General features: G+C 36.6%; 1 non-coding gene across 1 annotated transcript; it reads left to right on the top strand.

The window, feature by feature from the left end:
• The first annotated feature begins 4844 nt into the window (after positions 1–4844).
• Positions 4845–4951, top strand: LOC128578681 (U6 spliceosomal RNA). Its single transcript, XR_008377821.1, has one exon. It is a non-coding gene; the product is annotated as a U6 spliceosomal RNA (small nuclear RNA).
• Positions 4952–15640: the final 10689 nt, after the last annotated feature.

Here is a 15640-nt window from a genome sequence, read left to right on the forward strand (position 1 = left end):
CAATTAACGTATAGATGTTAGACTTTTCTGGTTATCCCTACAAAGCCCATTTGTGTTATTTCAACAATGTTTCCTCATATTAAAATAAGAAATGAAATCTACCTGCAGCATTTCAATCATTTTACCATGTATTTTTTTTTTTTTTCTGAGAGAAGAAGAAAATAGTAATCATACCCTGATAACTCTGTTATGGTCAGAGAAGGTGATCTATTCTCTGCTGTGAAATTCATAGTTTCTAGGACATGTAAAGCAGACTTCAAGTCCCACTTAGACCAAGCCTTTCCCATAGATCTCTTTCAGCCATCTAGGAAACAAAGAAGGAAATATGCTAGTGTAAAAGTTAAAGAAAAGGGATAAAAAGGAAAATGAGGATCCCCACCAATGTACACTCTACAGTTTAACTCTTGTCCTCATTTACAGTAAATGTTCCTCCTCATACTTTCCCCAGAGTATCCACAGCCATCAGCTGTTTTTCTCTTGCTGGTAGATCCCAGCAAGGATTGGAGGAGGATTGTTCCCTGATTCTTGGCTCCCAGTGGCAAGAATGAGCACTGGTGTGTAGCTGATGATGGAGTGATCATAAACACAAAGCAATGATCAGGGTCATGCATTTATTGCAGAACAAAGCATGCAAAGCATAAGGAGAATACATTTCAAGGGCCAGAGGGGCTCCTTTCTTCTAGTGGAGAAGAGACCCCAAGTCTGAACTCACACCATCTTTTATAGGCTAACCAAGCTATTTTGACCTACCTTTCCCTTAACAGGATTGGCTATTTCCTCCCGCCTTTGAGGTAAATGATAGGTTGGGATTATATAACAATACTTCCTAATATGTATGTGTCCTCTCTTGACCATGCCCAAAGAACCCATGGAGGTAGAAATTTGTAAGTTTAATTAAAAGATAATGGACCCAATGGGCCCAGGTCAGTGTAAGGTCACTACGGGCTCCTCACTATCTGTTCCTACTGGGGACTAGTACCTAGTCAATAACTTGGTTCCTACTCCCCACCCCCTTGCCACACCCCTAAGTCTCTGGTCTTATCAAGGACAGAAGCTGGGAGGGGCGGGGAGGGAGTCTCTCAGGCCCAGCTATTCTAGGCCCAGCCATTCTAGCCCCAGCTGTCAGGAGAGAAGCTGGGAGCCAGGGTGGCGTGTCTCCCCTGGCCAGGCAGCAGAGAAGCCAGGGGCTGAGGCTGTACATGTCCCCATTAGGCACAGCCTCCCTGGAGGGCAGGACAGGCCGTGGCTTGTTCTGGTGGTAGCAGCGGCACTGCTGGAGCTTTTTCCCATTACCCCTGCAGCTGCTTGAGCCCCTCTTCTAGCTAGCTGGGGCTCCCACCTCCAGGGTCACAGCACAAGCCGACCCTGGCAAGAGAGGCACCTTAAAAGGCTGCCTCATCCCTGGAGACGTGGGCCTGCTCTGCATGAGCCTGGTCTTGCTCTGATGCAGAGTGCAGCCCAACATTGCTCATCACAGATCTGTCCTGCACTACGTGCCAAGTTTCCCTTTCACATCATCTCCCAACAAACTTGCCTATTCTATGTCTGTTTTCTTCACATTCCTTAATTCTCCTAGATGAATAGTAGTAGTAAATGGGTTAATTTGGTCAGTAAATCTTGTCAATGAATTACAGACCTCACAATACAATGCCTTAAATTAAATGTGTGTGTGTGTATATAATATATATATTTAATATATGCATATTTAATATTTATACACATATGTATATACACATACATATTACATATATAATATATATTACATTATATATTATACATTATATTTTACACATTATATATTATATAGTATGTATTTATATATTTACATACATATATATACATACGTATATATAATTTCAAAAGGCAGAGAGAGAGAGAAACTCTCTAATATCAGAGATGTATGCAATGCGCTAATAAGGATGTCTTTTTCAGTAGGACCTTTTTCTAGGGCAAGGTTAAATAACAGCAAGTTAATGTAAACTACCCTCTAAAGATGGTGGATGTACTAGCACTGCAATGTTTTTTTTATTATTATTTTTATATTAAGTGGCTAATGTGGGTTGACATTGGTGGTGGGGTGGGAAGGTTCTGCTCACAAAATCATAAACCTAGGCTTATTGATGATGTTCTGCCATCATGTAGCTACACCATCTAAAACATGTGACCTCCAAGGTTGCCATAGAAGGTGATGGAAAAGATGGAGTAGGCACACTGGTTCTTAACTACTTAAGGACAGAAATAAAAGACTTCAACTATGTCCAGGTTAGAACTAGTCATTTAGCTCAATCTAAACACAGAGCAAATTGAGAAATACAGAAAAACACAGTGAATATTTAATGAGCCCTAACATTTTCCATCATGAATCCTTTAAATGCAGGTCTTTTGTTTTTCTGAATAGCATTTTCAAGTTTGAGACTACTAAATTATTAGAGGTGGTAGAGGAAATACCAAGAGGTGTTGTTGTCTTTTTTGTCTTTTTGTTGTCTTTCTTCAGTTTCCTCTAAGCAGTGCTCAAATCACCATTAAACACACACACACAGAGAATAATATTTTGTAAATCTTTCAAATTAATTCTGCCAGTCACCTACATGTTTTGGTATAGTCTTAATCCATTTGTGACAGTAAGGAAACATTCAAAGTGAAGTGAGACAGAAAGAAAAAAAGGGCATGAGTGATTCATAACAGTGACCATGAACACCTGATTATTTCCTTTTGTCAATCCTTGCTGAGTTTTAGTATGCTGGTAAGCACTGTCTTAAGAGGAATGCAGAGAGAAGGACATGGATTCCATTTTGCGATGGAGGAAAATAAATTAAATTCCTTTGTATTAAAGTTGAGAAAAAAGGAATTAATCCTCTTAAGGATCTGTGAATTTTAAGAGGCTCTCAGAGAGGGGTTAATGCTTAATTAACATCTATAAGTAACTATTGGTGACATTTCAGGGAGCCATAAGAAAAAGAAGATTGTTAGTTACACAGATTGAGAAAATCATGACATTCTTCAAATCTGATAAGTAACTCTCTGTGTATACTAGATAGGTTTTTCTCAGTGTCACTCAAATCACATCATTTTTTTTTTATTATTAAATCATAGTTGTGTACAATAATGTGATCATGGGGCACCATACACTGGTTTTATAGATCACTTGACACATTTTCATCACACTGGTTAACATAGCCTTCCTGGCATTCTCTTAGTTATTGTGTTAAGACATTTATATTCTACATTTACTAAGTTTCACATGTACCCTTGTAAGATGCACCATAGGTGTAATCCCTCCCTCCACCTATCCTCCCCCTCCCTCCCAAAGATGGAGACTTTACCTCTTTCATGTTTACATGAATGGAGCTGGAACATATTCTTCTTAGTAAAGTATCTCAAGAATGGAAGAAAAAGTATTCATCCCTACTATGAAACTAATTTATGGCTTTCATATGAAATCTACAACCCAGTTATAATCAAATCACATCATGTTAATGGCAAACTATGCCAGGGCCATAAGCAATGCTGGCCCTGCCCATACAAAGTCCTTTCAGAGAGCTTGATCTTAGATCCTTGTTTAGTACCTTGACAAATACATTCAGGACAAAGAATCTACTATTCCAATATATTGAGACAACACCCAAAGTTAAGGACCAGTAAAAGTTAAAAGAGACCATCTTAGTACTTGACACTTAATGGTCTGAGTCTTGAAATTTTAGAGTTCAGCATTATGTACTTCTCCCACTGACCTGGGACTGTCCTCTTCTTTGATTAGTCAAGGTGTTATCAGATCATGTAGAAATATTGTTAACCACTTAATTTATAACCTAATTAGTTTCAAAAGGGACTCAGTTTTAAATAAATTGGACAAAGAAAATAGGATACTACAAAGACATTACTCAAAAGACAACAGGATAATGTATGTGTTTGGCATGGATGAGTGTGTGGCTTAATCAGGAAGGTAAAAGTGAATTAGAACAACTGAAGAGCATCCAGAAAACCTGGGCTAGGGGTGGAATTGTAGCACAAAATCTTGTTCTCAGCTTTCTGGAAGCCAAAGTAAAATGTGAAATATGACATCTTCAATAACTTCTTTTTTTTTTTTTCTGGCAGAAAGAAGCAAAACAAATGTCATGGACAGTTTTTAAAATATCTTACCACTATTGTTCTTTTTTCAGGTAAGAGTGCTTGGATTTTAATTTATGAAACACTCTTTCCATTCTTTTTTTTAACATAATTTTTATTTAATCATAACTGTATACATTTATGGGACACAATGCGATGATTTGATATATAATGTGGAATGCTTAAATAAAACTAATTAACATAAGCACCTCACTTACTTATTTTTGTGCTATGACATTTATAATATAATCTTAGTTGTTTCAAAATGTACCCTTGCATTGTGTACATTAGATGAGACCCCGTCAAATGCCCTCCCTCCACTACCCTCTCTTATCCCCTCCTCTCTCCTTCCTAAGGCCACCGGCTTATCCATTGTCTTCAGGAGTGAGCATGTAACAAATTTTGGTCAAATATTTTTCATTTTCCTTTTCTATTCCCAAGCTACAGTGCTTAGTTCAGGGACACATACTAATAAGACAAACCAATGAAATTTAATATTGAGACTTGTTAGAACATTATTATATACTTAAAGCTAAACAAATATGATCCTGGAGCTTGTAGAGACATAGTGATAATTTGCTTTGTGTAACGGAAAAATGATGGGAATTGGGCTGAGAAATTCAGATCAAGTATGTAGCTTTCAGAGGTCTTATTTTATCTAGAAGTAGAGTTTGACATCTAGAGTGGTGGATTCTGAACATACCCTTTATTTCTTTTTTCAAAAAATCAACTTTTTAGTGCTCACTTCAGCAGCACATATACTAAAATTGGGACAATACAGAGAAGATTAGCATGGCCCCTGTGCAAGGATGACACACAAATTCATGAAGTGTTCCATATTGAAAAAAAATCAAGTTTTTGTTTCCTTAATTTTCTGAGTGATACTTTTCTTTTCAATTTTATTAATCTTTAATTTAATTTTGGTTATTTTTTTTCTTCTTCTGGGTTTGGGATTAGATTTTTCTTCTTTTTCCGATTCCATAAGGTGGTTTATAAGTTTGTTGATGTATTCTCTTTCTGTTTTTCAAATGTAGGCATCTAATGCAATAAATTTTCCTTTTGAAAATTTGCTGCTTTTGGTATATCCCACAAGTTTTGATAACTTGTGTCTTCATTGTTGTTCTGTTTGAGGGATTTAACAATTTCTTCTTTTATCTCTCCATGAACTCAACTATCATTCAGCAGAAGGTTGTTTAATTTCCATGCCTTTGTGTAGGGATGAACATTTTTGTTTGAGTTGAGTTTTACCTTTATTGCCTTGTGGTCTGAGAAGAGACAAGGTATAATTTCTATTTTTAAAAATTTTTCCAAAGTTTGGTTTGTATCCTAGGATGTTCCATTGACTGATGAGAAAAATCCATATTCTTTAGCTTTGGGATGGTATGTTCTGTATATGTTTATTAGTCTCATTCGTTCTAGGGTTATATTTAAGTCCTTTGTATCTTTATTTAGTTTCTGTTTAGAGCATCTGTCCAGATCTGTCAGAGGGGTATTAAAGTCCCTAGATATTATGGTGTTATGGGATATCATTTGCCAGACCAATCAAGATCTGTTTTATAAATCTGGGAGTATTTAAGTTGGGTGCATAAATATTTAAAATTGTAATGAATTCTTATTGTATTATTCCCTTGACCAGTAGTGTCCATCTTTGTCTTTCTTAACTTCAGTTGCTTTAAATTTGCTTGTATCTGAAAATAAGATTGGTATAATCTATTTTTGATACTTTCTACTGTATCCTTACCATTTCATGAGGTGCAGGAGTCACACAACCTGTCCCTAGAGTGGAGGTGTGATCACAGCAGATGAAGCTAAAATAACAGTGCTTTAGGCCCCTGATAAGAGGCCTACTCTCATGACGTTGTCATGACCTTCCCCAAATTGCAGCCCACTGGTAGCCATGATCTTCCCAGTATGGCTGCCTTGCCAACCACCAAACTGATGACAAATCCACTCTGACTGGTACTCAAATCTGGGTGCTGTATACTATTCAAGTCCACTTACTCTTCCAAGGTTTCCACTCAATGCATAACTTCCCCCCAATACCAAAAACTGTGGAAGTGCTTCCTCTGGTCTCTGGACCTCTGTGCGGAAGATGACTGGCCATTCCTGCAAGCTCCCAATCACTTGCCTAATGAGTCATATCTCTACCTCTCCAGATCACACTGCAACTTGCTGTGCTCCCTGATCTACAACTCCAGGTAAAGTCCCCACACAAGGTATGGCCATTTTTGTCCCCAGTCCTACTAGAAGAGCTCAGCTGAAAGATCCTTCTGGTCTGCCCTCATGCTTTGACCCCTGAACATGCCCTTTAAATCAGCAATTTTTAAAGTAGGGTATGAGCACCTACAGGAATTACATAAGATGACCTTTTGGGGTATGGGAAGAAAACACTAGAATTTTTACGTGTGCATATTTTTATTTATAAATAAAAAAGAAATACATTTTACTTATATTTAATGTCAAAATTAATAGTATTATGGTACAAATAATTATAACCTATTCAAAGTATGTGCTCAAGTGTTTTTAAGTATATATTATCAAAACATTTTGGGGACACTTGATTTGTACTATCATAATAAAGTACTTTCTAAAGTGTGTTTCAGGCCAGGTATAGTGGCTTACGCCTATAATCCTAGCACTCTCGGAGGCCAGGGCAGGTGGATTGCCTGAGCTTACCAGTTTAAGACCAGCCTTAGCCATAGCAAGACCTCGTCTCTAAAAATAGCTGGGCATTGTGGTTGGCACCTGTAGTCCCAGGTTCTTGGGAGGCTGAGGCAAGAGAATCGCTTGAGCCCAAATGTTTGATGTTGCTGTGAGCTGTGATGCCATGGCATTTTATCAAGGGCAACAAAATGAGAGACACTGCCTCAAATAAAAAAAAGTGTGTTTCCCACTTCCCCATCACCTTTCTCCCCTTTATGAAAACACTTTGAGAATACCAAAAGGCACCTGTATATGAGGACATTTTACAAACATGATCAACATATTATAACCAGTACGTGTTATTTTCAGGTGTCAGTCTAGGACATTGTGCTTCACAGTGGGAGGTTTAAACTTAGAAAAGAGTTTTTCTACAAAATATGAGCTCCTGCTTTCTTTCCTAATGCAGTAGGGAAATATATATGGCTGAAGTTTACCAAACAATGGAATTTATACCTCTACCTTTGCTACATTCCACAGGGCATGGCCCTTGCTTTGTACTTTCCTTTCTCTGGGATAGAGGTTTTACAGATACAGAAAGCCATAGAATGCCAGAGCTGCATGGAACTTTAGAGATTGACTAGTCCAAGCCAACTTGATTTAATGAGGAAACTGAAAGCCAGGAAAGAGAAGCAATATTTGTATCTAAATTATTTATCCTATCACTGATCATGTTATTATTTAAAAATATTCCTCAAAACATAAAGTGACTACTTCTTCAGCATTTGTTCAAAAAATATGTATTAAGTGTACTACTATTATCAGCCTAACACTGCTCTGTATAGTGATATTTCAGGGGTGAACAAGAAATCCCACATCTTTGACATAATTAAGTTTATATTATGAAATTTCTTTTTTTTTTGTAGAGACAGAGTCTCACTTTATGGCCCTCTGTAGAGTGCCGTGGCCTCACACAGCTCACAGCAACCTCCAACTCCTGGGCTTAAGCAATTCTCTTGCCACAGCTGGGACTACAGGCGCCCTCCACAACGCCTGGCTATTTTTTGGTTGCAGTTTGGCCGGGGCTGGGTTTGAACCTGCCACCCTCGGTATATGGGGCCAGCGCCTTACTGACTGAGCCACAGGCGCCACCCTATATTATGAAATTTCTAATAAGCATGCTAGCAAGATGATAAATGTTGGTTTTGAGATTGGTTTCATTATTTGTTAAATAATCACTAGCCATTATTACCTAAATTGTTCCAGAATGGCCCAATTCTTTCATTACATTTATGTTGGAAAAATAAGTTCACATTTCTGTTTATCTTCCTACAATGTAAAAATTTCAATATTTTTATCAAAATGGAAAATAAAGAACCAGTTCCTATGATAGTCAACCCAGCACACTTTTATTTTGTTCCAGAAAAATGGAAATCCAAGATTCTGAGGTCTTTAGGGTTGAATGCAACAGTCACTAAGAAAAGGTCATATACAAGTTTGGGGCAAGGAGTATTAATTCCTTAATTATTTCAGTAGAACTGAAAACTTTGAGTTTCAATTTGGATATGGAGCCACTTGTCTAGCCCACATTAGAGAAAACTGTTTAAGTGCCGGTTGGAATGTTTCCAATACCCGACCTTGCAAAAAATTACAGATTTGAAGAATTTTCTTTGTAAAAACTTCAAATTCTTACCATGAAAAATTCAGAGAAGACAGGAGTAGCTCTTCTTGATTGTTGTTCCTCTAATCCTATCACCAACACGCACCTCAGATTGTTTAAGCTGGCCAAAGACTACATGAATGGGATAGGAAAATATAAAGTTAGCAAAGGCATAATTTCTCCTGTTGGTAATACATGTAATAAGAAAGAGCTCATCTCTGCCCATTATTGAATTATCTAGGCAGAACCTGCCACCAGGAATTCAAAATGGGTGGCAGTTGATACATGGAGAAGTTTTCAGAAGGAGTGAATAGAGGCTATTAAGATTCTAGGACACCATGAAACGAAACTGTAGGCTAGTAACTATGAACACCAGCAGAACTCACCTATTCTAGAAAGGCCTGGATGGAAGTGGAAGTGGACTGAACAAAGACAAAATTCTAGTCAAAAGAAATTCCTAGATCTAAAAACAAAAGATGTGACAAAGGTAAAGTTGCTGTGTGTGGCAGATTTACTGGGGTTCTCTGGTGTACCCAATTTGTAGAAGAGTAAGGATATAACCCAAATTGTCACAGACTATGAACTCATGTGTATTATTCAGGCTTTAAGTGATGCTCAGAAATTCATCTATGAATCTTATGTACAGTGGAAACACTAGAGCAACATTCACCTGGTGAACAAATGGATCACTAACAACATTTTGTCCATGAAGATCTGTAGAGCCCTCAGGAGGGACAAGAACATTCACTACTATGTTCCAGAACTTGTCCAATAATATATCAAAAATCATAATTTGTACAGCTCAGAGAGTTAATATAGAAATATTATGTAATTCTAGGTCTTTTGTAGAGAAATACTGCAAAAACTAAGGCATAGGAACTGTATATTGGATATTTTGGACTTCCCTTTTTTGAGATTTGTAAATATCTTTTTTTTATTATTATTGTTGGGGATTCATTGAGGGTACAATAAGCCAGGTTACACTGATTGCATTTGTTAGGTAAAGTCCCTCTTGCAATCATGTCTTGCCCCCAGAAGGTGTGGCACACACCAAGGCCCCACCCCTTTTCCTCCTTCCCTCTCTCTGCTTTTCCTCCCCCCCCATGACCTTAATTGTCATTAATTGTCCTCATATCAAAATTGAGTGCATAGGATTCATGCTTCTCCATTCTTGTGATGCTTTACTAAGAATAATGTCTTCCACTTCCATCCAGGTTAATACGAAGATGTAAAGTCTCCATTTTTTTAAATAGCTGAATAGTATTCCATGGTATACATATACCACAGCTTGTTAATCCATTCCTGGGTTGGTGGGCATTTAGGCTGTTTCCACATTTTGGCGATTGTAAATTGTGTTATTAGAGGAAAGGAATTGTGATACTGTTTCATAAACTAAAGCATAAATGTTTGATAAAATCAATAGTAAATTAAAATCAGGGCTTATTTTTTCTTTTATCAGAAATTGCTAAAATGAATGTTTTCAGTATGGTCTTTTTTAAACAAATGTGCAAATCCCTTTATCTTTACAGGAAAGTATTAGAAACACACAAAACTCAGAAGAATTTTCAATGAAACTAGTTATAAGTAAGGAGTCAACAACAAAAACTATCTTTACCAAAGTAGGGGACAACAATATTGACTCTGACTCATAAAACAAGTAAAATTTTAAATGAAAAATTTCATTTAAAATTCTAACTTTAGCCTGGTACTCACACCTGTACTGCCAGTAATTTGGGAAGCTGAGGCTGGATGATCACTTGAGCCCAGGAGTTTGATACCAACCTGTGCAACATAGCAAGGCCCCATCTCTCCTCCCCATCCCACCCAAAATAGGTGGGCCTTGAAGTTGTGCCTGCAGAGCCAGCTGGTTGGGAGGCTGGGGCAGGAGAATCACTTGAGCCCAGGAGTTGGAGGTTGCAGCAATCTATGGTTACAAAACCACTCTTTATCCTGGATAACAGTGAGACCATGTATTAAAAAGAATCCCAACATTATTTTTGAAGACAACTGATGTTCCATACATGCTTGTTGCTGGTCTGCACTGATAGTTAGCAAAAGGACAAATTCTTAAAATGACGATCTTGTAAAATCTACCATTGATCAGTCATCTCAGCTACTCAAAAGAAAGGCCTTGAATATGCCTGGCAGAAATATTGCACCAATAGTTCTCTGTGGCATATATCAGAATGCCCAATGAAATGTTGGGAAGAGATAGATGCCTAGAGCTCCACCTTTGGAGGTAAGGCATGGAATCCCAGACCCTTCATGTTTAGAAAGGTACACAGATATTTCTGATGCCTGTCAGGAGTAGAGAGCTGCTGCCTTATACATTATACACATTCTCTCAACACAGCTTTGTTATGGATCATGTTGTAGCCTTGGTCTTCTACCATCTCTTTATCTTCAGGAAATACTTCAGAGATGACATCATAATACTTTGAAATGGGAAAAATATACAGAATGAAGGATTTCATTCAAGAATTTTATAAGTATTGCATTGATATAAGTACTTTTAATTATAAGTCACCTTTATTGGTAGCTTAGTAATCAAAAGATGAAAAGAGACCTTACGATCATGAGAAATGCCTCCCAGTTATTCCTCCAGCACAGAGTTTGTGGCACCAATGGATGTTTTGGGGAGGTAAACGCGATGATTTTTTTTTTTTGAGTTTTTGGCTGGGGCTGGGTTTGAACCTGCCACCTTTGGCATATGGGGCCAGCGCCCTACCCCTTTGAGCCACAGGTGCTGCCTAGCCATGATCTTAATCTAAACTCTTCAGTTTCTGAAGAACCCTGCTATTTCTGTTCCAACCCGCTGTGAATATGCTATTTACAAATTTAATCAGAACAAAAGGTCTATTTTTTTCCTCTTTCCCCCTCCTTTCGTATGAAGTTTAACCAAGTAAAACTCTCAAATAATATTTAAAGTCAAATTGGCAAATACAATTACAAAAAGCTACAAACACTTCAATTGCACCATCTCATAAGAACACAAATTTTATAACTCATAGGACTGTCGTAAAAATACTAAGCCACTAGAGTAGAGTAGGAAAAACAAAATATATAAGCAGAAATGTATTTCCACCATCACTCCTGTAGAATTTCATTGAAGTTACTTCTATCAGCTGAGTACTTTTGTGGCAAATTGGTGATTTAGGGGGAGAAATAATTCTATTACATTATAAGCATACCCATCTGTTCCTTTAATTAATACTTCCTCAAATTCTTTTCATAGGTTATTAAATATTTCACAATAGAAGAAGCTGAAAACATGATTGTCTCATGCCATTTCTGAATTTGTATGAATGAGAAATTGATTACAAAAGTCTGACTTCATAATGATTAAAAATATATTTAAGTATGTTTTGTTGTGTTTTATAAGACAGAATAATAAAAGACAAGACTCTTTGATTCAGCACAAAACACCTGGAAACACTACTACTCTTTCCTGGTGTATGCTCCAAACATTTTTGTTAGTTTACACTGTATTTGCATTCCTATTATCACCAGGCAAGAGGGCTTCCTCTTCAATCACAAGAAAAGGCTTTCCCTTCAGATATTTCCTCAGTAGTTAGGGCAGAGGTGGCAGAAGAATGGGCGGTGAATGCAATAGTGATAGAGTAAAAAAGGCATACCTTTATCTCTCCTCCCTTGAACACACTGGCTCAAGAAGTTACACCAAATAAAGCCACCTTTACTTTGCTTCAAAATCAATTTACAAGAGAACTTCTTACCTGCAAATATCTCACACATCTATACCTGAAATCTACTTTAGAGAGATATTTCTTTGAGTTATCTCCTGTTCTTGCCTAGAAATGTATTAGTCGGTGTCAGTTACCTGGAAGAGAAGTACATTTTTCCTCAATCCCTCAGAGTAACTGAGTTTATTAGGCCACTTTTTTGTATGTAGAGCCAGAGGACCTAAAGGAGGTCTGATCTCAAGATTGGCTTTTTTCAGACTTTCCCACAGGCTAGAAAATTCTAAGAATGCTAGTATTATAAAATCATTCCTCTTTAGTGTCCATCTTCCTCTTTCACCCAACAGTAACTGTTGTCTGTATAACCCTAAATGTGACAACTTGGTTCTGTATTTCATCAATTCATAATAAATTGCTGCACAAGTACTCGAGCTGGAGAAGCATAAAGATCCAGTGTATATCCATCTGGGGCTTCAGGCCACCTGCAAGGGCACACACATCTCCTATGAGTTGTGTTGTATTGCCATCTGGAAATGGAAGCAAAGAGGCATAAGAGCTGAAAGCACAGCAGAGCCTCAGATACTGTGCATATTAAAAGTTTTAGTTTCCACTCTATGCATACTTATGAGGTCTACCTTTCTGTCCAGTGGATGAGAAGGACAAAGTGTATTTTTAATTCTAAAATTAAATAATGAGAACTATGACAATTTTCTACCTTGAGGTACAGAGGCCACCCATGTTTCTGCCATTGTCTTGAGTGGTCTTGTGCAAGTTCTTTTCCCTCTTGCCATATGTAATATGAGAGGGATAGAATAAATGATTATGTGATTCTCACTGCTCCATGTGCATTCACCAAATCAAATTTGTGGCCCTGTTAATTTATTAATCTTAACAAATTATTCTGGAACAGGTACTTTGGATAATTTAACCTACTCTCTGCCTGCTGCCTCTCAAAGTATAATTTTAAAACCATGTTAAAATATATAGGGTTCTGTATTTTCACTCTAAGGATTATAATCAGTAATATTGCTATGGCCCCTCCTCATAGTTTTATAAAAGCTCTCTGTCTTTGATAAAATCTATTTCAAATTTGTTAATACTCTAATGTTCCCTTCCTATATTTTTTCTTTCTTTTCACTAACCTATTTCATTCATCCTTCATTATCACTAAAATATCTCTGACTTTGTCTCCACTCTCATTATCTCTCTTTTCCCAGATTACTATCTTTATTTTCTCTTTTATTTTTCCAGGTAAGTATTATTTTATTTTAAATGCTATTTGCTTATAATCACATATACTAAAATTATAGATTTAAGACATAAATTCTTATGGTGTACATTATAAGATGATTGTCATTTAAATCATTTTGAAACAACATTTTGTATCTATATAATACACTGTCACAGATGTTCTCCAGTGTAAAACTTTATTCATGTACTGGTACTGACTTTTTTTAGATGTATACAAGAAAAATTACCGAAGCAATTCAATAAGTTTTATCATTATTTGCTATTTTCAAATTTCCTTTTACATATTGTTTCTTAGTTTCTTAAGGAATGAACCAAGAAATAAATTTTACTCTGAAATATAAACAGTATGCTTCTTGGTCATGTGCTGAGATCAAGTGAAATATAAACAATAGTACATAGAGATGTAAATAGTTGAACTTAGGGGAAGAAAATGGGTCATTTTCTTTAGAATCTTATTTTCATTTCACCTTACCTAGTTCTGATTTCCATTTCTTTTATTTCCTTTTTTATTCTTGGATATGTCATCTAACAACCAGAAATTCAGTCTCTCAATCCTCATTTGATTGAATTCAATCTGATGACCTGTAGTCACATTTATATGACCAGGCCTTAGAAGGGTGGCCTATTTGTATACTTTATAAGTATCAAGTTCTTGTTAACTAAATGGTAAATTTTGCAGTTTCAGAAATAGCCTTCTCTTGATATAGCTTTCTATTCCCTTTAAGGTAGTTTCCTCACATTTCCTTCCCCAGATCTTCAACATGTAGGTCGTATTCCATTATCCAAGCGTATATCATACCCATTTCTGGTATTCTTCTTGTCGGACCCAGTCAGTCAGTTTGTGGTCATCACCCTCTGAATTTCCTCCCACCTTCAGATATGGATAATGTTAGAATCACCACAGGCTGTTTCCTTTACTTTGTGGGGCAGGAAACCATCCTCCTCTTCAGCTAAAAATACCTTCAATGAAGGATTTATTATATTTATTTCTCTTTTCTCTTCATAGATCCATAATTTAAATCATCCATATTTTGTAGCTTTCTTAAAATGTGCCAGTCTTATTACTATTCTGGAGGTACTAATTAATGTCTTTTTTTTTAACTTTTTATTGCTATATTTATTTTTTTCCTTACTCTCTTTTTTATTTTTTTATTTTTTTGTTTCTTTTTTTTTTATTAAATCATAGCTGTGTACATTAGTATGATCATGGGGCACCATACACTTGGTTCATAGACCGTTTGACACATTTTCATCACACTAGTTAACATAGCTTTCATGGCATTTTCTTAGTTATTTTGCTAAGATCTTTACATTCCACATTTACTAGTATTCACATATACCCCTGTAAGATGCACCACAGGTGTAATCCCATTAATCTCCCTCCCTCCACCTACCTCCCCCCTCCCTTCCCTCCCTTTCCCCCTTCTCCCTATTCTTAGGTTGTAACTGGGTTATAGGTTTCATGTGGAGGTCCTACATTAGTTTCATAATAAGAGTGAGTACATTGGGTAATTTTTCTTCCATTCTTGAGATCTTTATTTTCTCTATCCTTGTCAAATCCAACATAATGGATGTGACATCAAGGAGAATGTAAGAATCAGGATCTCTGAATGTCCTCTCCTACATAAAAGCAGATGTAAAACTGAAAAAAGTTTTCAAAATTAACTTTTAAGAGCTCTGGAAATTAATGATGGTTACAATAATCCCAGAAGCATTTACTTAAGAAAACCAACCAAAAAAAAAAAAAGGAAGAAAGAAAACCAACCAAATCTACGTACAGTGAGCTTCATAGTACTATTATCTATTCCCATCTATCTGACTCTCTTGTAGCCAAGAAAACCAATAGTCTGAAATCATAGTAACAATAAGTATGCTTGCTGCCACCAGAGGAGTTAGTATGGGGCTAGAGCTCTTTCAAAGATTTATTCTCAAAGAATTGCCATTAAGTTACTTGTCTGCCAAGTCACTAGAAAGACTCACTCATAAATCTTATTTTTTATTTACCTAATATTTGAAGATCACCTAGTAAATACAGCCTCTTCTGGGAACATTTTTTGAAAGTAATGAATACCATTTGTTTAACATTATAGCTGCCAGAAGAGCTGAGAGAAAGAAAAAACTGACAACAAAATGAAAAACAAAACAAAACTTTATTGATGACCACAATAGGGAATAAAGATGTCAAAACTTTATTGATGGCCACAATAGGGAATAAAGATGTCAAAGCAAAGGAATAAAGATATCAAGCTTTTTGTAAAGCTTGGATATATTCCTGGGAAACTAG

The sequence above is a fragment of the Nycticebus coucang genome, chromosome X (assembly GCF_027406575.1).
Source record: "Nycticebus coucang isolate mNycCou1 chromosome X, mNycCou1.pri, whole genome shotgun sequence".
Lineage (NCBI taxonomy): Eukaryota > Metazoa > Chordata > Mammalia > Primates > Lorisidae > Nycticebus > Nycticebus coucang.